The 22315-nt window shown below is 37.1% G+C and overlaps 1 pseudogene; it reads left to right on the top strand.

Moving 5' to 3' along the window:
- The first annotated feature begins 17075 nt into the window (after positions 1-17075).
- Positions 17076-17823, top strand: LOC100602256 (annotated as a pseudogene).
- Positions 17824-22315: the final 4492 nt, after the last annotated feature.

The raw sequence follows: 22315 nt of genomic DNA, 5'->3' as shown, positions 1-22315 counted from the left end.
TCATGGCTCATTGCACCTAAGAATCATCTATTGTAAGATACAAACTAATTTCAGAGATGTGAGAATGTGAAAAAATGAGCATCTTAGAATTTATATATATGATTAAGGGAAAGAACTGCTATTGTCCCTGGATGCTCTATGTTTTTTTCAAGAGCATCAAAATTAAAACGAAAACAGAGACAAATCTCTAAATTTAATATTTTATTTGGGAATCACAGAATTGCAATTCAGGGCATACACAGACCAGGCTGTCTTCGGCATGTCCAAAGAATGAAGAGAAGATTGGGAGTTTTATTAGAAAGATCAATGTTATGTAGTTTTAAAAGAAATCTCATCAGCACTAGAGAAGCTTTTGAAAGCTGGCAAGCTCTGACTGGTGAGTGACGGTGTTAGGTACAACTAGTCTTAGAGTCACACCCAGTCATTTCAGCAGCTACAAGGTAAAACTGCTCTTTGGGTTACTGCAAGCTGTTTCAGCAGCCAGGCTTGTGGAAAATTCAGTTCTTGGAGCAGGTGCTCTGTGCCTCAAGTGCTTTTCCCACCTGCCCTCTTGACTCAGATTTAGTTGGCTATGACAAGAATGACACAATTCATGTTATCAACTTTCACAAGAGCCAAATGGAAAAGATATGGGAGGACTATTTGGAGGAACAGATGAATAGCTGGAACAGAAAGGAAGAAGAAGCCTTCAACTGTCCTTGGAGTATGTAGCTTCTTCCTAATTCAACTCACCTTTTCCGTGTTCCCCCTGCTGGCCATTTTTTTTAAATTAATTGTTATTTTTATTTCAATAGTTTTTGGAGTATAGGTGGTTTTTGGTTACATGGATAACCAGGTAACCCTGTAGGTGAGTCTTTTATCCCTCACCCACCTCCCAATCTTCCCCTCCAAGTCTCTAAAGTCCATTATATTATTCTTAGGCCTTTGCACCCTCATAGTTTATCTCACACTTATAAATGAGAACATATGATATTTGATTTTCCATTCCTGAGTTACTTCACTTGGAATAATGGCCTCCAGCTCCATCCAAGTTGCTGCAAAAGACATTATTTCATTCCTTTTTATGGCTGAATAGTATTCAACTGTGTACATATCCATATTTTATTTATCTACCCATTGGTTGATGGGGACTTAGGTTGGTTCCATGTTTGCAATTACAAATTGTGCTGCTATAAACATGTATGTGCATGTCTCTTTTTAATATAATGACTTATTTTCCTCTGAGTAGATATTCACTAGTGGGATTGCTGGATCAAATGGTATTTCTACTTTTTGTTCTTCAAGGACTCTCCATACTGTTTTTCATGGTGGTTGTACTAATATACATTCCCCCCAGCAAAGTAAAATTGTTCCCTTTTCACCACATCCACACCAACATCTATTGTTTTTAGACTTTTTAATTACGGCCATTCTTGCAGAAGTAAGGTGGTATTTCACTGTGGTTTTAATTTGCATTTCTCTAATAATTTGTGATGTTGAGCACTTTTTTCATATGTTTGTTGTCCATTTGTATATCTTCTTTTACTAATTGTCTATTCATGTCTTTAGCCCACTTTTTGATGGGATTATTTGTTTTTTTTCTTGCTGATTAGTTTGAGTTCCATGTAGATTCTGGATATTAGTCCACTGTCGTATGCATGGTTTGTGAAGATTTTCTCCCACTCTATGGGTGGTCTGTTTACTCTGCTAATTCTTTCTTTTGTTGTGCAGAAGCTTTTTAGTTTAATTATGTCCCATTTATTTATTTTTAAAATATAAGTATTTTTTTGTAGCTGTTGTAAAAGAGATTGGGTTCTTGATTTGATTCTCAGCTTTGTCATTGTTGATGTACAGCAGTGCTACTGATTTGTGTATACTGATTTTGTATCCTGAGACTTTACTGAATTCATTTATCAGATCTAGGAGCTTTTCAGAGGAGTCTTTAAGGGTTTCTAGGTATATGATCATACCATCAGCAAACAGTAAAAATTTGGCTTCCTCTTTTCTGATTTGGATGTCCTTTATTTCTTTCTCTTGCCTGATTGCTCAGGCCAGGACTTCCAGTACCACGTTGAATAGAAGTGGTGAGAGTGGGCATCCTTGTCTTATTCCAGTTCTCAGGGATAATGCTTTCAACTTTTCCCCATTCAGTACAATGTTGGCTATAAGTATGTCATAGATGGTTTTTATCACTTTGAAGTAAGTCTCTTCTATGCCTATTTTGTTGAGAGTTTTTATCATAAAAGGATGCTGGATTTTATCTAATGCTTTTTCCACATCTATTGAGATGATAATACGTTTTTGTTTTTAGTTCTGTTTATGTGATGTATCACATTTATTGACTTGTATATGTTAAACCATCCCTGCATCTCTGGTATGAAACCCACCTCATCATGATGTATTATATTTTTGATATGCAGTTGAATTTGGTTAGCTAGTATTTTGTTGACAATTTTTGCATCTATGTTCATCGGGGGTATAGGTCTGTAGTTTTCTTTCTTTATGTCTTTTCTTGGTTTTGATATTAGTGAGATAATGGCTTCATAGAATGACTTAGGGAGGATTCTCTAATTCTCATCTTTTGAAATACTTTCAGTAGGATAGGTACCAATTCTTCTTTAAATGTCCAATAGAATTCAGCTGTTAATCCATCTGGTTCTGGAATTTTTTTGTTGTTGCTGACAATTTTTTTATTACTATTTCAATCTCACTACTTGTTATTGGTCTGTTTAGAGTTTCTATTTCTTCCTGGTTCAGTCTAGGAGGGTTGTGTATTTCCAGAAGTTTATCCATCTCCTCTAGGTTTTCTACTTTGTGCACATAAAGCTGTTCACAATAGCCTTGAATGATCTTTTGTATTTCTGTGATACTGGCTGTAGTATCCCAAGTTTCATTTCTAATTGAGCTTATTTGGATCTTCTCTCTTTTTTTCTTGGTTAATATTGCTAATGGTCCATCAATTTTGTTTATCTTTTCAAAGAAAGTTTTTTGTTTCATTTATCTTTTGTATTTAATTTCAATTTCATTTAGTTCTACTCTTATCTTTGTTATTTCTTTTCTTCTGCTGGGTTTGGGTTTAGTTAGTTCTTGTTTCTCTAGTTTCTTGACGTGTGACATTATGTTGTCAATTTGTGTTTTCATACTTTTTGATGTAGGAATTTAATGCTATGAACTTTCCTCTTCGCACTGCTTCTGCTGTGTCCCAAAGGTTTTGATAAGTGTGTCACTATTATAATTGATTTCAAAGAACTTTTAAATTTCCATCTTGATTTCATTGTTAACCCAAAAATCAATCAAGAGCAGACTATTTAATTTCCATTTATTTGTACAGTTTTGGGGTTCTTTTTGTAGTTGATTTCCAGTTTTATTCCACTGTAGTCTGAGAGGCTGCTTGGTATAATTTCAATTTTCTTAAATTTATGGAGACTTTTGTGGCCTATCTTATAGTCTCTCTTGGAGAATGTTCCATGTGCTAATGAGAAGAATGTATATTCTGCAGTTGTTGGGTAGAATGTTCTGTAAATATCTGTTAAGTCCATTTGTTCTAGGGTATAGTTTAAGTCCACTGTTTCTTTGTTGACTTTCTGTCTTCATGATCTGTCTAGTGCTGTCAGTAGAATATTGGTCCCCACTATTATTGTCTTGTTTTCTATCTCATTTCCTAGGTCTAGTAGTAATTGTTTTATAAATCTGGGAACTCTTGTGTTAGGATATAAATTTAGGATTGTCATATCTTCCTGTTGGACTAATCCTTTTATCATTATGTAATATTTTTCTTTGTCTTTTTTTACTGTTATTGCTTTAAAGTCTGTTTTGTCTGATATAACAATAGCTACTCCTGCTCACTTTTGGTTTTCATTTGCATGAGATATCTTTTTCCACCCATTTAACTTATGTTTATGTGAGTTCTTATGTGTTAGATGAGTCTCTTGGAGACAGCAGATATTTGGTTTGTGATTTTTTATCCATTCTGCCCTTTTGTATCTTTAAAGTGGAGGATTTAGGCCATTTACATTCAATGTTAATATTGAGATGTGAGGTGCTAGTCTACTCATCATGTTACTTGTTCCCTAGATACTTTGTTTTTTCATTGCGTCATTGATTATTAAGCTACTTAAGGAGGTACCAGAAAAAGGTGAAAACCAACATAAATAAAGAAATAAAATCCAGGATATGAATGAAAAAGTTTCCAGAGAACTAGATATCATAAAGAAAAACAATCAGAACTTCTGGAAATGAAAGACACTCTTAGGAATATACAACATGCAGTAGAAAGTTTCAAAAACAGACTAGAACAAGTAGAAGGAATGTCAGAGCTTGAAGACAAGGCGCTTGAATTAACCCAATCATAATCCAAAAATAACACAATGAAAAAAACAAAGTAAGTAACAAGTAACATGATGAATAGAATAGCACCTCACATTTCAATATTAATATTGAATGTAAACTTATAGGCCCTATAACATTTATGCTTTCAGGAGGTTCTATTTTGGTGTATTTCAAACTTTTGTTTCAAGATTTAGAACTTCTTTCAGCATTTCTTGTAGTGTGGGTTTGACATCATTTGTTTGTCTGAAAAAGACTTTATCTCTGCTCATTTATGAAGCTTAGTTTTGCTGGATACAAAATTCTTGATAAAAATTATTTTGTTTAATGAGGCTAAAGATAAGACCCCAATCCTTTCTGGCTTATCAGGTTTCTGCTGAGGAATCTGTCGGTATTCTGACAGGTTTTCCAGTGTAGACTATCTGATGCTTTTGTCTCACAATTAATAAAATTTTTTCCTTTGTCTTAACTTTAGATAAAGTGATGACTGTGTACTATGGTGATGATATTTTTCCAATGAATTTCCTTGGTGTTCTTTGAGCTTTTTGTATTTGCATGTCTAGATCTCTAGCAAGGCCAGGGAATTTTTCCTCAATTATTCCCTCAAATAAGTTTTCCAAACCTTTTTTTTTTTTTATACTTTAGGTTTTAGGGTACATGTGCACAATGTGCAGGTTTGTTACATATGTATCCATGTGCCATGTTGATTTCCTGCACCCATTAACTCGTCATTTAGCATTAGGTATATCTCCTAATGCTGTCCCTCCCCCATCCCCCAACCCCACAACAGTCCCCGGAGTGTGATGTTCCCCTTCCTGTGTCCATGAGTTCTCATTGTTCAATTCCCACCTATGAGTGAGAACATGCAGAGTTTGGTTTTTTGTCCTTGCGATCTTTACTGAGAATGATGTTTTCCAGTTTCATCCATGTCCCTACAAAGGACATGAACTCATCATTTAAGGACTTCATGTCTAAAACACCAAAAGCAATGGCAACAAAAGCCACAATTGACAAATGGGATCTAATTAAACTAAAGAGCTTCTGCACAGCAAAAGAAACTACCATCAGAGTGAACAGGCAACCTACAGAATGGAAGAAAATTTTTGCAACCTACTCATCTGACAAAGGGCTAATATCCAGAATCTACAATGAACTCAAACAAATTTACAAGAAAAAAACAAACAACCCCATCAAAAAGTGGGCAAAGGACATGAACAGACACTTCTCAAAAGAAGACATTTATGCAGCCAAAAAACACATGAAGAAATGCTCATCATCACTGGCCATCAGAGAAATGCAAATCAAAACCACAGTGAGATACCATCTCACACCAGTTAGAATGGCCATCATTAAAAAATCAGGAAACAACAGGTGCTGGAGAGGATGTGGAGAAATAGGAACACTTTTACACTGTTGGTGCGACTGTAAACTAGTTCAACCATTGTGGAAGTCAGTGTGGCGATTCCTCAGGGATCTAGAACTAGAAATACCATTTGACCCAGCCATCCCATTACTGGGTATATACCCAAAGGACTATAAATCATGCTGCTATAAAGACACATGCACACGTATGTTTATTGCGGCACTATTCACAATAGCAAAGAGTTGGAACCAACCCAAATGTCCAACAACGATAGACTGGATTAAGAAAATGTGGCACATATACACCATGGAATACTATGCAGCCATAAAAAGTTTTCCAAACTTTTAGACTTCTCTTCTCCCTCAGAAATACCAATTATTCTAAGAATGGCGTGAACGCGGGAGGCAGCGTTTTCAGTGAGCCGAGATCACGCCACTGCACTCCAGCCTGGGCAACAAAGCGAGACTCCATCTCAAAAAAAAAAAGAAATACCAATTATTCTTAGGTTTGGCCATTTTACATAATCCCATATTTCTTGGAGACTTTCTTCAGTTTTTAAAATTCTTTTTTCTTCGTCTGATTGGGTTAATTCAAATGCCTTGTCTTCAAGCTCTGACATTCCTTTTTCTACTTGTTCTAGTCTATTTTTGAAACTTTCTACTGCATTTTATATATTCCTAAGAATGTCTTTCATTTCCAGAAGTTCTGATTGTTTTTATGTTATCTAGTTCTCTGGAAACTTTTTCATTCATATCCTGGATTTTTTTTTTATTTATTTATGTTGGTTTTCACCTTTTTCTGGTACCTCTTTGAGTAGCTTAATAATCAACCTTCTGAATTCTTTATCTGGCATTTCAGAGATTTGTTCTTGATTTGGATCCATTGCTGGACAGCTAGTGTGATATTTTGGGGGGTGTTACAGAACCCTGCTTTGTCATATTACCAGATTTACTTTCTTGCTTCCTTCTCATTTGGGTAGACTATTTCTTCAAACTGTTCTTGAATTTATTTTTAATTGGACTGTGTTTTTTTTAAGCATATGACTTTAATGCTTATAGCTTATTTTAGCCTAATTTGATTCTTGGTGCTTTTAAGAGTGAACACTCTGTATGAATTCCTAAGTTACACAGAGTCTTGTGCACTGGCTTTCCCAGATGCTGGTGGTAGTAGTTATATACTTGGTGCATGGGCAAGTTCACTGTCTCCTATAGGGTTGGAATGGCAGGGATCTCTTGGAGCTTATCTCATTCTCTCAAGGTATACAGTTTATTTATTCATTTACTTTTTCCCCAGTATTTTATTTACTGAGTTGATGATTCAGGCTTTAGGCCAATTAGGGGAGGTGTCCTTGGGTAGGCACTGGTAGTAGCTAAGGCAGGTGTGTAGATGTAATACCCAATGGTTGGCAGAGCTCCCAGGCTTGATGAAGGTGGCTGGGGGAGCTCTCAGTTAGATGCGCTGAGGTTTTATCAGGGTGAAGGGTGGGAGCTACCTCAGCTCCTCTGCCAGGCCCCTGTTGACCATTATTAAAGTGATAGATAATGAAGTAAAAATAATCAAATTATTATGATACAGTGGGTTTCTGTCTATATGATACATAGAGACAAAGATTCCAAATGAAACAGGAATAAAGGAAATGTAAGAAATAAAATCAAAGCAAAAAGTTAAATTAACGAATATAGTTTAGATGAAGAAAATGAAACCTTACAGATACACTGAAATCATCTTTGATAACTTCTGCGAGCTCATTCACCAGAAGCAACCACTCTCATGAAGCAGGTGTGGATCCTCTCCAGTCCATGCTTTATCCCTTTATTACATGTAAATATAGCCATAGCCAGTATAATGTTTTTAAATTTTTACATGAATTACATCATTCTATACATTTCTGGAGTGATTTTTTTTTTTATTTTGGCCAACAATTGTGTTTTAGTTGGTTATATATTTGGGATCACAAACATGCCTACTATGAAACTGGAATATTTGCCTTCTAATTAAATAAGAAATAACTATATAATAACTATCAGGATCAAAGTGTCCACACAGAACAGTAGCAGATGCAGGTGACTGCTGGACCTCTTCCCAGCCTCTAGCTCCCTAAGGTAGGCACCATATCCAGGGACAAAGTCCACACAGGAAGGATCCTGAAGCATCTGAGAACACAGCCACATTCTTGTCATGCCATTGCCCTTTTATTCTTTCCTTATAACATCACGTAAGAGGGCACAGCATGTTTCCCATGCTGGACCCTGCTCTGCTCACTCCACACACCTTCTGACACCCACCATGGACACTGTTTAGCAGCTGGAAGAAAGATGGCACCTGATGGACAGCAAAGGCTTTGATGAACAATAAATACATGAAGGAACTAGGAGTGGGCCTAGCACTCTGTGAAAAAAAGGGTGCTTATGGCCAAAAAAGATTGTATTATCTTTTTGATCGCAAAAACCTCACCATAAAAATGGAGAGTACTTTAAAATCACCCAGTTTTCTCATACTCAGGGGACAGAAATTCAAAAAAACTACAGGTGACGGCAGAAAAACTCAGACTGCACCTTTACATATGGCATATTTGTTCGACATCAGAAGTGGGATGGAAAGGAAGGCAAAATAATAAAATTGAAAGACAGGAAATTAGGGGTGGACTGCATCATAAACAATGTCACCTGTACTCAGATCTGTGAAAAAGTAGAATAAAAACTCCGTCATCACTTTGGACAAGAATTAGTTATCAGAATGAACAACCTCAGTTCAATGGACAAATCTCCTTACTACTGCTTTTTTTGTCATTACTGTATTCAATTATCTTTATCAAAATCATTTTACATGCAACTATTTCAAAGTGCTGGTTTAATTCGAATCCTCTCCAGTCCACGCCTTATCCCTTTATTACCTGTAAATATAGCCACAGAAATATGGCTTTGATTAATAAATAATTGTGTTTGTATAAAATAAAGAAAAAAAGAGAAAGAAAGAAAAAAGAAAGACAAATCAAGTAATAGAATGTTAGAATATTAACAAATATATCAGTTAGAACACAACCTCTTGTGTCAGTACCCTAGGGTCCCTGAACACCATCCCTGACTCAGGCTTTCCAGCATGCTTGTATCACTCAGTGAAATCCCTGACTCTGATTCTAGTACAAGTCTATTTATATATCTGTTTCCTTTCCCTTTTCCACTTGTACTCACAAGTGCCACAAGGACAATGTTAAATAGTAGTAGTGACAGTGGACTTATCTTCCTGTCTATAATGAAATGCCCCTTGTATTTTACCATTAAAGGACAAGGGAGAGATAGAACAATCACTCAACTTAGGTTAAAGAAGTATCCCTTTATACCTATCACATTAAGTGTCTTTATCAGCAACAAAAAAAGAAAACTTCAGGCCAATATCCCTGATGAACATTGATGCAAAAAATACTGACAAATAGAATCTGGCAGCACATCAAGAAGCTTATCCACCACGATCAAGTTGGCTTCATCCCTAGGATGCAAGGTTGGTTTAACAGGCAAATCAATAAACGTAATTCATCACATAAACAGAACTAAAGACAAAAACCACATGATTATCTCAATAGACACAGAAAAGGCCTAATTCAACATCCCTTCATGTTAAAAACTCTCAATAAACTAAGTATTGATGCAACATATCTCAAAATAATGAGAGACATTTATGACAAACCCACAGCCAATATCATACTGAATAGGCAAAAACTGGACGCATTCCCTTTGAAAACCAACACAAGACAAGAATGCCCTCTCTCACCACTCCAATCCAACATAGTACTGGAAGTTCTGGCCAGGGCAATCAGGCAAGAGAAAGAAATAAAGGGTATTCAGGATTGGCACGGTAGCTCATGTGTGTAATCCCAGCAGTTTGGGAGGCCGTGGTGGGCAGATCACGTGAGCCCAGGAGTTCAAGACCAGCCTGAGCAACATGGCAAAACCCTGTCTATCCCAAAAATACAAAAATTAGCTGGGCGTGGTGGCACATGCCTGTAGTCCCAGCTACTCAGGAAGCTGAGGCAGGAGGATCACTTGAACCCAGGAAGCAGACGTTGCAGTGAGCCAATATCATGCCAGTGGACTCCAGCCTGGGTGACAGAGTGAGACACTAAGAAAGAAAGAGAGAAAGAGAAGAAAGAGAGAAAGAGAGAGAGAGGAAAGAAAGAGAAAGAAAGAAAGAAAGAAAAAGAAAGAAAAAGAAAGAAAGAAAGAAAGAAAGAAAGAAAGAAAGAAAGAAAGAAAGAAAGAAGAAAGAAAGAAAGGAAGGAAAAGAGAGAGAAAAAGAGAAAGAGAAAGAGAAAGGAAGGAAGGAAGGAAGGAAGGAAGGAAGGAAGAAAGAAAAAAGGAAGGAAGGATTCAAATAGGAAGAGAGAAAGTCAAACTCTCTCTGTTTGCAGATGACATGATCATATATCAGAGAATCCCACTGTCTCAGCCCAAAAGCTCCTTAGGCTGATAAGCAACTTCAGCAAAGTCTCAGGATACAAAATCAACATGCAAAAATCACAAGCATTCCTATACACCAACAAAAGACAAGCAGAGAGGCAAATCATGACTTAACTCCCATTCACAATTGCTACAAAAAGAATAAAATACCTAGGAACACAGCTAACAAAGGATATGAAGGAACTCTTCAAGAAGAATTGCAAAGCACTGCTCAAGGAAATAAGAGAGGACACAAACAAATTGAAAAACATCATATGCTTGTGGATACAAAGAATGAACATTGTGAAAAAGGCCATACTGAACAAAGTAATTTATAGATTTAATGCTACTCCCATTCAACTACCATTGACATTCATCACAGAATTAGGAAAAACTACTTTAAAATTCATATAGAACCAGAAAAGAGCCCATATAGCCAAGACAATCCTAAGCAAAAAGATGCTGGAGGCATCATGTTACCTGATTTCAAACTACACTACAAGGCAAACCTGAACCTGATCACAACAGCATGGTACTGGTACTAAAACAGATACGTAAACCAGTGGAAGAGAATAGAGACCTCAGTAATAAGACCACATATCTATAACCATTTGATCTTCGACAAACCTGAGAAAAACAAGCAATGGGGAAAAGATTCCCTATTTAACAAATGGTGCTGGGGGTGCTGGCTAGCCATATGCAGAAAATGGAAACTGGACTCCTTTCTTACACTTTATACAAAAATCAACTCAAGATGGGTTAAAGACTTAAATGTCAAAACCCAAACTATAAAAACCCTAAAGAAAATCTAGGCAATAACATCCAGAACAGAGGCACAGGCAAGGATTTCATGATGAAAACACCAAAAGCAATTGCAACAAAAGTAAAAATTGATGAATGGAATCCAATTAAACTAATGAGCTTCTGCACAGCAAAATAAACTATCATCAGAGTGAACAGACAACCAACAGAATGGGAGGAAATATTTGCAATCGCTCTATTTGACAAAGGTCTAATATCCAGAATCTGTAAGGAACTTAGGCAAATTTACAAGAAAAAAAAAAACCCCATCAAAAAGTGGACAAAGGATATGAATAGACACTTTTCAAAACAAGACATACATGGGGCCAACAAACATGCAAAAAAGCTCAACATCACTGATCATTAGAGAAATGCAAATCAAAAGCACAATGAGATACCATCTCACAACAATCAGAATTGTGATTTTTAAAAAGTCAAGAAACAACAGATGCTGGGGAGGCTGTGGAGAAACAGGAAGGCTTTTACACTGTTGGTGGGAGTGTAAATTAGTTCAACCACAGGGGAAGACAGTGTGGTGATTTCTTAAAGACCTACAACCATAAATACCATTTGACCCAGCAATCCCATTACTGGGTATATACCCCAAGGAATATAAGTCATTCTATTATCTGTGCACATTTATGTTCATTGCAGCACTATTCGCAGTAGCAAAGACATGGAATCAACCCAAATGCCCATCAATGATAGACTGGATAAAGAAAATATGGCATATATACACCATGGAATACTATGCAGCCATAAAAAGGAATGAGATCATGTCCTTCACAAGGACATGGATAGAGTTGAAAGCCATTATCCTCAGTAAACTAACACAGGAACAGAAAACCAAACACCGCATGTTCTCACCTATAAGTGGGAGCTGAACAATGAGAACATATGAACACAGCGAGGGGAATACCACACACTGAGGCTTGTCAGGGGGGCAGGGAGAGGGAGAGCATCAGGAAAAATAGCTAAGGCAGGCTGGGCTTCATACCTAGGTGATGGGTTGATAGGTGCAGCAAACCACCATGGCACATGCTTACCTATGTAACAAACCTGCACGTCCTGCATATGTATTCCAGAACTTAAAATTAAATTAAATTAAAAGCAAATGTGCTGAATTTTAAGTGCTTTTTCCAAATCTATGGAGATAATATAAATTTTTCTCCTTGTCCCCAGTAGCTCACCATGATCATATAGTGGTTAGTACTCTGCATCGCAATCTATTAATGTCATTAATCCTATTAATGGAGTTTCTAATATTGAACCATAAGAGGTACTCTTTTAATGTGCTATTAGACACTTTTTCTAAAGGCCATTAGTCCATACTTTCTTTTGATTCTGTCACCTTTGAAGTTTTAGTATTGTTATATCAACTTAATGAACAAACATGGCAGCTCTCATTCCGTGCCCTCCGGAACAATAGAAGTAAGATTGGCATTATCTCTTCATTAAGGGTTTGGCTGAATTCACATGTGAATCTGAGGCTTAGGAAATCAGGGAGAACAGTCATTTCTCAAACTTTCTCAAATTCTATTTTTCTTCTTCTTCTTGAGACAGGGTCTCACTCTATCATGGGTTGGGGTGCCGTGGCATGATTACAACTCACTGCAGCCTCCACCTCCCGGGCTCAATTGATCCACCTGCCTCAGCTTCCCCAGTAGCTAGGACTACAGGCATGTGCCAGGCTGGCAATTTTTTCCATTTTTTGGAGAAAAGAGTTTCACTATATTGCCTAGGCTGGTCTTGAATTCCTGGATTCAAAGGATCCTCCCACCTCAGCCTCCCAAAGTGCTGGGATTACAGGTGCAAGCCACAATGGCCAGCCTCAAATTCTTTTATGTCAAACCATCTGTTTAGATTTTCTATTTTGTGTCAATGATGTAAAAAAATCATTAAATTTATACAGCATTTGAAATTCACCGGCATACAGTTAAGCAAAATACTCTCCTTTTTAAAAATTAATTAGGTAAGATTGTGAGTTAGCTATTTATTAGACTTTGTAAGGATCAGCCTGTTGATTTGTTCATTTAATTATTTGTTTATGCTAGATTTTTTACTTTCAACTCTCTTCTTTTTCTGCTTTTATTATAATTCCTTTCTTCCACTTTCCTTGGGTTTGTTGTTTTTCTAACTTACTAATTGAATGCTTAATTCATTTATTTATATTCCTATAACTAGTATAAGAATTTTAAACTATGAAATTTTCCTTTGATTACTGCTTTAACTGCATCCTGCAGTGTTATACCATTTCCATATATTCCCATATGCAGACATAATTTTACAAAATAAATGTAATAATATGCAAGCTTTGTTAATGTATCTTTTTCCTTCTCCTTTTGCTTGGTCTTCCTTTCTCCCTCCACTCCTCTCCCCTCCACTATAATCACCATACCCTAACTGCCACAGTAATCTTTGCTAACGATATAATGTGTTGGGATATACTCTTCCTACAGTGAAAAATCTTTCTCTGTCATTTTGCTTTAGGTGTGTATTATTTTATAGCATACAGTTGAATTTTCTTTTTTTATGTCACTATTGTATTTTTCCAATATTTAAATTGCAAAAATGTTTGAAAATACAGTAAACCTGAAAGAATTTTACACTAAGCACCTCTATACCCACCTCCTGAATAATTAACATTGTACTGTTGTTACCAGTGGAGCGTGTCCAGGTACTTGGCGTTTTGAACAAAGAATTGGACGAAATGCACAAACAAGGAAAAAATGAAGCAACAAAAGCAGAGATTTATTGAAAACGAAAGCACACTCCACAGGGTGGGAGTGGGCTTGAGCATAGGGGCTCAAAAGCCCTTTTATAGAATTTTCTGGGGCTTAAATACCCTCTAGAGATTTCCCATTGGTTACTTGGTGTGTGCCCTATGGAAATGAAGATGGCCAACTACTTCAGAGGCTGAAGTGAAGTTACAAAGGTTACACCCTACGCAAGCATGTGATTGGTTGTGGAAAGCAACCAAACAGAGGCTAAAGTGAAGTTACAAAGTTACACTTCTGTGCAAACGAAGACTGGGCCTGCAGTCAGTGTTCCCATTGTTCAGCTCCCACTTACAGGTGAGAGCATGCGGTGTTTGGTTTTCTGTTCCTGGGCCTGCTTTCCACAACCAATCAGAGGCTGAAGTGAAGTTACGAAGTTACACAAACTTACAAAGTTACACTCCTGTGCAAATGTCCGATTGGTTGCAGAAAGCAACCAATCAGAGATACTTTCAATTTTCCATCTGCCACGCAGAAAAAGGGGGGTAGGAGGGGTTGCAAAGGGAGTAGTCTCCAATTTTTTTGTTACTTTTGTGTGGAAAGTTAGGGTTTTCCTTTTGATTTAGTTCTAGGAAGTCAGCGTGAATTGGCCTTAGGTTCCTTGCCTCCAGACTCCATTCTCCTGCCTCATTACGCTTGTGCTGTCACATCTGTCTATCTGTCTATCCCTCCCTCTTATTTTTTTATGCATTTCAAAGTAAATTGCAGATATCAGTGCACTTTATCCTTTAGTGCTTTGGCATGTGTATCATGGATGAGAGTTTAATATTTGTTTATAATTTTTTCTCTTAAGAAAAATTTATATATACAAAGGTATAAATCTTCAGTTAAAACTCAATGTGTTTTGACAAATGTATTTACCTGTGTAATGCAAATTCCTATCAAGATGTAGGATATAACTACCAGAGTTCTCTCATGGTCCTTCCCAAGCAATCCAACCTTTCCCCCTCAGCACAACCACTTTCTGAACTTTTCCACCATATTTTAATTTTCTTGTTCTAGAATGCCATATACTCATTTTTTTAATTAAATAATTGAAAACCTATTCATCGGGAATAGGTTTCAGCAGCTCAGGCTCCTTCCTATCGGTTCTCACAGTGTACTTCGCTGAGTGGAGCAGACTGGCGCTTCGGTTGAACCCAGGTACCTTTTGTCTTTGGCTTCTTTTTCTGATTATTTTCCCTCACGCGTTTCAGGAAGCTATCTTGGCTCTTCGAGTGCTTAATGTGTTCAATACGCACATTAATTCTCTTGGCAAGAATCTTGCCTTTAACTTGTTTACAATAAGGCCAACAGCATGCCAGGTAACACTGTAGACTGTTCCAGTTTTGCCATGATAACACTTGCGGGGCATTCCTTTTTGAACAGTACCCATTCCCTTGATGCACAATATCACCTTTCTTATAGATTTGCATATACATGGCCAAAGGAAAAACTCTGTTTTCTAAAACGCCTAGAGACCATATATCGGGTGCCTCTCCTCTTTGCCTTTGTGTTCATCATTTTGGCGAATTACTGGAAGATGGTGGTTCCAGCTGAAAGAACTGTCATATTTATTTGCCTTAAACAATTTATGAAAGTATGAATACCTTTCTGGAAAATTTTTTCAATTATGAATGTCAAGGGACAGAATGCATATTATTACATTTATTTTGTAAAATTATGTCTGCATATGGGACTATATGGAAATGGTATAACACTGCAGGATGCAGTTAAAGCAGTAATCAAAGGAAAATTTCATAGTTTAAACTTCTTATACTAATTATAGGAATATAAATAAATGAATTAAGGAATATAAATAAATGAATTAAGCATTCAATTAGTAAGTTAGACTTTCCACCACGCCAGCCTGGGTGACAGAGTGAGACCCCATCTCTAAAAAAAAAAAAATTAAAATTAAAAAAAAAAAGAAGAATTAAAATTCTGAGTTTTGAAAGAAGCCTGAGTATTCTGTGATCTTTTTTTTTTTTTTTTTTTTTTTTTTTTGAGACAGAGTCTGGCTCTGTCGCCCAGGCTGGAGTGCAGTGGCACGATCTCAGCTCACTGCAAGCTCTGCCTCCTGGGTTCACGCCATTCTCCTGCCCCAGCCTCCCGAATAGCTGGGACTACAGGTGCCCGCCACCACGCCCGGCTGATTTTTTGTATTTTTAGTAGAGATGGGGTTTCACTGTGTTAGCCAGAATGGTCTCGATCTCCTGAGCTCGCGATCCACCTACCTCGGCCTCCCAAAGTGCTGGGATTACAGGCGTGAGCCACCGCGCCCGGCCATTCAGTATATTTTTGAGACTCATTCATGCTGCTTAACATAAAACTATTTATTTTAGAGATGTAGGGGCAGTGGCTCTTCACAGGCATGATCATTGCACACTGCAGCCTTGAGCTCCTGGGCTTAAGCAATCTTCCTGCCTCAGCCTCCTAAGTAGCTGTGACTACATGTGCACACCACTGAACCTGGCTAGTTAACTTTTTAAATGATTGAGTAGAATCCCACTGTATCATACACCATCATCTGTTTATCCATTCCCTAGTGGATGGATTTTAGCTATTAAAAACAAAACTGTTGTAAAAATTCTTATATAAGCCTTTTTGTAATGTTTTCATTTCTCTAGAGAAAGTAGCTAGAAATTGAATTGACTCACAGGAAAAGTGTATACTAGTTATTAAAAAAATGCTAAAACTTTTTCTAAACTGGTCATACCATTTTACACTGCTACCAGTGTATAAGACTTCCAGTTGATCCACATGCTTACCAAGATTTGGTATTGTCAGTCTTTTTAACTTTAATCATTTCAGTTAGTATGTAATGGTAGCTTACTATGGTTTTCATTTTCATTTCCCTGACTTCTCATGGTGTTGAGTACTTCTAATGTGACATGTGGCATGTCCTAATCATTTGCCCATTTTAAAAAATTGGGTTATTAATAAACCTTACTATTTTTAATATTTAAAAAACAGTGGGAGGAATGGGATAAATTGTATGCATGGAGTTCCAACATCTCAACAAGAAACGCAAGTTGTATGCCAATCATTTTGTTTCATTAATATACTTTATTTGGTTTAAAGATTATGAGATAGAAAGAGCCTTAAAGGAACAGGAAGCATATGAAAAGACAAGTTAAATGGTGACCAAAGTGACTTAAAATAGCTATTATCTAATGGTGAAAATTTTACGTAAACATGTTTAAATAAGAATGGCAAAAACAAAGCTCCATTACTAAGCAAAATATAAACAAGCAACTTTTTTAAGTATTTGTTTCTTGACCCTAATTCTGTCCCTTGATATTCATAATTGAAAAAATTTTCCTGAAAGGCATTCATACTTTCATAAATTGTTTAAGGCAAATAAATATAACAGTTCTTTCAGCTGGAACCACCATCTTCCAGTAATTCGCCAAAATGATGAACACAAAGGCAAAGAGGAGAGGCACCCGATATATGGTCTCTAGGCGTTTTAGAAAACAGAGTTTTTCCTTTGGCCATGTATATGCAAATCTATAAGAAAGGTGATATTGTGCATCAAGGGAATGGGTACTGTTCAAAAAGGAATGCCCCGCAAGTGTTATCATGGCAAAACTGGAACAGTCTACAGTGTTACCTGGCATGCTGTTGGCCTTATTGTAAACAAACAAGTTAAAGGCAAGATTCTTGCCAAGAGAATTAATGTGCGTATTGAACACATTAAGCACTCGAAGAGCCAAGATAGCTTCCTGAAACGCGTAAGGGAAAATAATCAGAAAAAGAAGCCAAAGACAAAAGGTACCTGGGTTCAACCGAAGCGCCAGTCTGCTCCACTCAGCGAAGTACACTGTGAGAACCGATAGGAAGGAGCCTGAGCTGCTGAAACCTATTCCCTATGAATTCATGGCATAGTAGGTGTTAAAAAAATAAAAGACCTCTGGACTGTAAAAATGTTTCTATTCATTGAGTAGAAGTGTGGTGTCCTCTTCCCAAAAGAAATATTTAAAGCAAATTTTAATTGTGTCCTTATCTATTATGTAATGTCTTTACTATTCAAATTTAATGTATTTCTTGCTGAAAGAGGTGAGGTGACTTACTGTGGAACATATTACTCAATTGATTAGAAAACAGCCAGGTATTATTTATGAAATATTTGTACTGGTTTGAAGACAGTCCCACTAAATCATCATGGAAGAAATAAAATAATTCACAAAAATTTTTTAAAAATTAAATTTTTTTAAAAAATAAAGATGACAGTTGAAAATTTTGTTTTCTAAACTAGTGGCTCTCAGCACCTATATCCAGGTTCCACCCTGCAGGCTAAATCCAGTTCCTAGCCTGTTTTTTGTCCACCTAGCAAACTAAGAATGGCTTTTTCAATTTTAGGTTTTTTTTTTTTTTTTTAAACATGGTACAGAGACCAAATGTGGCCCACAACGCCAAAAATCTCTACTGTGTGGCCCTTTACGGAAAATGTAGGCTGACCCCTGATTTAACCCATCATTGTTCTTTACTGACACTCCTGTAACTTCAAGAGATTAAGGTGTATAGAGCTGCTCAACCTCACTTCAAATACTTCTTAGTCTGTTTTCTGGGTTAATTTTATGACTTCTTCCATGCTGCCTACAAAAACTACCCCCAGCCAGTGCTCCCTGCAAAAACACATGTTCTTTCTACTTGACTGTTTTTCCATTCTTGTGAGCTGTGGGCTTAAAAGTTATGTAACCAAGCTTCTTAAAAGATGGATTTTGAATGAAGCTACAAACAGATCCTATATGGTTAAATTGTGAATTTTAGTGCCTCAACACTCGGCAATCTCAGGTATCTTTTTTTATAAGCTATGCTAACCCTGATGTCTAGAAATCACTTAATTGGGCAACTTCAGCCAATATACCATGTATACATGTAATATAAATCTAGACTCATTTTTAGCTAAGGCTTGCAATTTCTGTATTTTGCCTATTTATGCATTGTAAAATAGGTTATTTTCTCTCCTCTCCCCTCATAAAAATAGCTTAGTCCACATTGACCTAAAATGTTCTTCTCTTCAGAAAATTGCTTTCCATAACTGTCAGCTTTTGAAGTTTCTGAACTTCAGAATTTCTCAGCAGAACTGGATTATCTTTTAGTTTTTCTGCTTTATTTGTTGACCTAACAGGCAAAGTTAAAATGTTGGGGTAATACTATTCAAATCTATTTATTTCCAATGAAAAAAAAATCAGCTTTCTTATTGCATGCTTTAAAATATATACAAAGTTCTGTGAGAAGTCAAGAGATTATTCTATTAGGATCGATTGAGAACAGTCTCACACAGGTGACACTTGGAAGGCTTAGGGATATATAGTTTACCTGATGTTAAGGTAAAGAAGCAAATTAAGAGAGCTAAAGAACCTGTGGGGTGGATGTTTGGGATTTGGCTTTCCAGTCCTCCAAATTTCCTGATATCACACCTGATTTGCTCTTAGGCCATGTAGCTTGGTTGGGGCTGATCCTATGAGTGTAGAAAAAGAGCTAACAAAGCAGACCTTGAGCCTGCTGCCCTTAGACTGCTTCTGAGGTTGACGCCTGGCTGATATCTGGGAACTTAAAATTTGGGGAAGCTTCCCACCATTCCCTCACTGAGTGGCTCTCTGTGCCATGTTTGTACAAACAATGTGGTTTATGCTAAACACCTGCTTTCCTCCTGAGTGTGGAATTTGGGGATGTGTTCAGGGAGAGAAGCCCATGCGAGTAAGATCCCAGTAACAACCTGGGGAACTGACTCTCTAAATAAACTTCACTGGTAGTCAAAGGAAATCACAAAAGAGACAGTAGAAGTCAGATTAACAGGTTCATTAAGAAGTTAATATATTTCTCATTGAAAGGTAAGAAGAATTAAGGGCATTTGACAATATTAAATATTACAGAAGGGTTAAGGAGCATGACTAATAAGTTTCCAAATCTGGATATGAGTAGTTCTCTGACCATAAATATTGACAGAGATGTGTAAGAAAATTAAAACATAACTTCCTTAAGTTTTAGGTATCTAGGATATAAAACCAACACTTTCACTAATATATGGTGGCATTTATTTTAATATGCTATTTCTATTGGACACGAAAGCTTTCCCAAGTTCAACAGAAACAACTATTTAGTACAATAATAGACCAACATTAAAAATACTGCCATTGACTATTCACAATAGCAAAGACTTGGAACCAACCCAAATGTCCAACAATTAATTCAATTAATTCAACTGGCACAACAACAGATCACGGAATTAAATTTAAAAATACTATACAGTTCATGAGACAAAAGCATAATTGCCAAAAATATAATTTCTTTCTATGCCTTCTACTTATTCTGTTCACTCATTAAAATCAGTAACATATTGAGGTCTTCTACTGTTCCATCACCGTTCTAAGTATCACAATTCCAAATTTCTGAAACCTTCTCCCCTGATCCCTGAATTTACATTCTTGTTTCCTTAAATAAAATGTGCTAAGTTCTACAAAGCCCCGTTCAGGATTGAAAGACATATTCCTCAGCATGATACTGGTACAAAACAGACATACTGAGCAACGTAACTAAATAGGGAACTCAGAAATAAGACTGCACACCTACAAGCATCTGATCTTTATCAAACTTGACAAAAACAAGCAAAGAAAAAAGATTCTCTAATAGGTTTAATAAATGATACTGAGAGTGCTGGTTAGCCACATGCAGAAAATTGAAACTGGACCCCTTTCTTACACCTTATACAAAAACTAACTCAAGATGGGTTACAGACTTAAATGTAAAAACCCAAAACTATAAACCCTAGAAGAAAATCTAGGAAATAACATTCAGGGCATAGGCATGGGCAAAGATTTCATGACAACAACGCCAAAAGCAATTGCAACAAAAGCAAGAATTGGCAAATGAGATCTAATTAAACTAAAGAGCATCTGCACAGCAAAAGAAACTATCATCAGAGTGAACAGACAACCTACAGAATGGGAGAAAATTTTTGCAATCTATCCATCTGACAAAGGTCTAATACCCAGAGTCTACAAGGAACCTAAACAAATGTACAGGAAAAAAACAACCCAATTAAAAAGTGGGGCAAAGGACATGAACAGATACTTCTCAAAAGAAGATACACATGTGGCCGAAAAACATGAATGAAAGTTCAACATCACTGATCATTAGAGAAATGCAAATCAATGAGATACCATCTCATGCCAGTCAGAATGGCGATTATTAAAAAATCAAGAAACAATAGATGCTGGTGAGGCTGTGAATAAATAAAAACACTTTAACACTGTTGGGGGGGAGTATAAATTAATTCAACCATAGTGGAAGACAGTGTGGCAATTCCTCAAAGACTTAGAGGCAGAAATACCATTTGACCCAGCAATCCCATTACTGGGTATTTACCCAAAAGAATATAAATCACTCTATTATAAAGGTACATGCACACAAATGTTCACTGCAGCACTATTCACAATAGCAAAGACACAGAATCAACCCAAATGCCCACCAATGACAGACTGGATAAAGAAAATGTGGTAGCTATATACAATGGAATACTCTGCAGCCATAAAAAAGAGTGAGATCATATCCTTTGCAGGGACATGGATGGAGCTGGAGGCCATTGTCCTTAGGAAACTAACGCAAGAACAGAAAACCAAAAGCCGCATGTTCTCACTTATAAGAGGGAGCTGAATGATGAGAACACATGGACACATGGTGGGGAACAACTCACACTGGGGCCTGTTGCAGGGGTGAAGGTGGGAGGAGGGAGAGCATCAGGAAGAATAGCTAATGGACGCTGCACTTAATATCTAGGTGATGGTATGAGCTGTGCAGCAAACCACCATGGCACATGTTTACCTATGTAACAAACCAGTACATCCTGCACATGTACCCCTGAACTTAAAAGTTTTAAGGAAAAAAAAAAAAAGACATATTCCCCCAACTGCTGGGCAAGCCAACTCCAGGAATCGCTTTGCCGCTTTGACCAAGGTCATGGCCCCAAGGTCACAACCAATGACTACTTGCCTCAGGACAATTCTGAATGGCCATCCCAGCTTCAGAGCTCCCCAAAAGATCAGTCCGGGCCTTATGGTAACTGCAACCACAGCCTAACGTCTCCATCTGCCCAGCTCTGCTTCCTTTGCTTCTCCTGGCAGGTGCTGCTCATAAAAGCACCTCCCAAATCAACTTCCTGCACGGGAATCTCCATCTCAAAGTCAGCTTCCCGGGAAACTCAGCCCAAACTAGCCACTCACACATATTCTCCTCAGCTGTGTTACATGATTGACATTTACTCCATCCCTGAGCTTAGCATCCCACTTGCTGCTGGTCACCTCTGCAGCCAACTCATCCAAAGAGCATCTCCCAGCACACTTCATCAGAGCTAAATGCTGAGGAAAACAGTGACGTGGCAGTACTTGCTAGTGACCATCTTTTTGATTTGAGACTGCTGATTATTCAAGAAAGCTATACTTGGTAGATTTATAAACATTATATGTAGTAAAGAATTTCCAGCAAAGGGGAGGGGAGAAGAAAGAAAACTATTTGGGAGCACAAAGACTTTTCTCTTGCTTTAAACCAGAATACTATCAGAACAAAGTATGAAAAATTAGTGCATACATGGAAATTCACATAAAAACTGGCGTATCCATATATAAAAAAACAGAAAATCAAAAAAAAAC

Source organism: Nomascus leucogenys, chromosome 2, assembly GCF_006542625.1.
Source record: "Nomascus leucogenys isolate Asia chromosome 2, Asia_NLE_v1, whole genome shotgun sequence".
NCBI lineage: Eukaryota > Metazoa > Chordata > Mammalia > Primates > Hylobatidae > Nomascus > Nomascus leucogenys.
Note: the sequence above shows the minus strand (reverse complement) of the source record. Positions and strands in the feature narration are given on the sequence as shown.